The sequence below is a fragment of the Microtus ochrogaster genome, chromosome 19 (genome assembly GCF_000317375.1).
Source record: "Microtus ochrogaster isolate Prairie Vole_2 chromosome 19, MicOch1.0, whole genome shotgun sequence".
Lineage (NCBI taxonomy): Eukaryota > Metazoa > Chordata > Mammalia > Rodentia > Cricetidae > Microtus > Microtus ochrogaster.
The window spans coordinates 28570044-28572539 of NC_022021.1; the positions used below are offsets into that span (position 1 = coordinate 28570044).

At 43.7% G+C, this 2496-nt stretch overlaps 1 protein-coding gene across 1 annotated transcript in view; it reads right to left on the reverse strand.

Moving 5' to 3' along the window:
* Positions 1–2496, reverse strand: part of Wdr70 (WD repeat domain 70) — a 197604-nt gene that overhangs the window by 182967 nt on the left and 12141 nt on the right. The gene's annotated exons all lie outside the window — the stretch shown is intronic.

The window sequence follows — 2496 nt, forward strand, 5'->3', positions numbered from 1 at the left end:
GGCACACACCTGTATACCCAACACCTGGGGCCCTCCTCAGTGCACATCACCAGGTGTGATGGCACACACCTGTACACTCAGCACCTGGGACCCTCCTCAGCGCACATCACCAGCTGTGATGGCACACACCTGTACACTCAGCACCTGGGACCCTCCTCAACGCACATCACCAACTGTGATGGCACACACCTGTACACTCAACACCTGGGAGGTGGACGCAGGAGTTCAGTGTCAGCAGTCTGGGTTTCATGAGACCCTGCCTCAACAAAATAAAATCGGGGCTAGTTAGATGGTGCAGCAGTAAAGGAGGTATGGCGGCACACACCTTTAACCCCAAATCTAGGGAGAAGGAGGCAGGGGGATCTCTCTGTGTTTGAGGCAACCCTGGTCTACAGAAAAAGAGAACTCTAGCCAGGGCTCCATAGTGAGAGCTCTTGCAAAGAACCCAGGTTCCCAGCAGGCACACCAGGCAACACATGACAGTCACTCCAGCTTCAGGGGAATCTGACGAATCTAGCCTATAAAAGATCTGCATCTCACACAAACATACCCACACACAGACACACACAATTAAAAATAATAAATACTTTTTTATAAAAAGTGACCACTACATTATCAATAACAGCAAAAACTAAACAGCCTATGACAAAGCCACCATGAGAAAGTTAAACAGAGTTACAATGTAACATAGCAATTCTACTGCTAGGTGTAGGAGAAACTGAAAAGAGAGTCCAAGAGTATTCTCTTGTTGTTTCTTTTGGTTTTGGTTCTTTTGAGACAAGATTTGACTAAGTAGTCCTGGCTGGTCTGAAGCTTGCTGTGTAGACCAGGCTGGCCTCTGATTATCAGTGTATCTCTCAGCCTTACGGTCATGAATTATGGTCATGAATTGTGGTCATGTGCCATCCTATTTGGTTTTGAAAACAGAATTTTTCAGAGGTAGTTGTTCACCCAAAATCATAGCAGCATTACTCCAAAAACCTAAATCTATCTAAAATAGTAAGGCAAATTGTTCATGTACAGATGAATGGGTAAGCAAAATGTGGTATATATCTATACAATAAAGTATAATTCCGTTTTAAAAAGGAAGGGTATTCTGCAATGGATGAATGCCAAAGAGTCTATTCTAAATGAAATAAACAAGTCACAGAAAAAGATAAACACTGAATATACCAATGCATTAGCATATGATGTACAAAATAACCTACAACAGTCATAAATCAAACAGAAAATAGAATAATTAGTTGCCAGGAGCTAAAGAAGAATAAGAAATCATTATTTTTTTTAATATTTATTTATTATGTATACAGTATTCTGTCTGTGTGTATGCCTGCTGACCAGACCTCATTACAGATGGTTGTGAGCCACCATGTGGTTGCTGGGAATTGAACTCAGGACCTTTGGAAGAACAGGCAGTGCTCTTAACCGCTGAGCCATCTCCCAGCCCAAGAAATCATTATTTAATGATAAAAAGTTTCAGTTTTATAGGATGAATAGAGTTTCAGAGATGGACTGTGGCTACAGCTATTCGATATTATACACTTAAAAAGGGGACAGATGGCTCAGCAGATAAAGATGCTGTTGCCAAGCCTGACCACCTCAGTTCAATCGCCAAGACCCAACTCCTGCAAGTTGTCCTCTTTGTGCAGTGGCCTGTACCTACTGGCCCCCTAAACACACAACCAATCAATCAATAAGTAAGTAAGTAACCAAATATATAAAAGTGATTTTAAAGGTTTTAATAGAGCTGGGTGGTGCACATCTTTAATCCCAGCACCAGAGGGGCAGAGGCAGGAGGATCTCTGAGATCTAGGTCAGCCTGGTCTACAGAGTGAGATTTAGGACAGTCAGGACTATGCAGAGAACTCTGCCTTGAAAGATGAAAAACAAAGTGTTAATAGTTAAGGCGCTGGAAAGAGTCCTCAGTTAGTAAAGTGCTGCCCTGCAAGTACGAGGCTCTGAATGTGAATCCCAACACCCATGGCTTTTAACGCTGAGCTCAGGCGAGTGCACTATAGTCTCCGTGCTGGGAAAGTGGATACAAGCTGACCCCTAGAGCTCCCTGACCAGCCAGCTCCAATTCGGGGACAGAGGCTCTCTGAGAGAAGCTGGGGGAAAGGGAGCACACACCTTTAACCCAACCTTTGGGAGGCAGAGATAGCTGAATCTCTGTGAGTTCCAAGTTAGCCTGGTCTACATAGCATATACCAGCACAGTCACGGCTAAAAAGAGACCCTGTGTCAAATAATAATAATAAATAAATAGAGATTGATAAAGGAAGACATCTAATTTCACCTTCTGGCTTCCAGGTGCATATACAAACACACACACAGAGACACACCAATTTTTTTTTAAATGGTTAAGCTGGCCAGGCATGGTGATGTATACCTATACTTTCAATACTCCCAAGACAGAAGAACTGCCGGGCGATGGTGGCGCACGCCTTTAATCCCAGCACTCGGGAGGCAGAGGCAGGCGGATCTCTGTGAGTTCGAG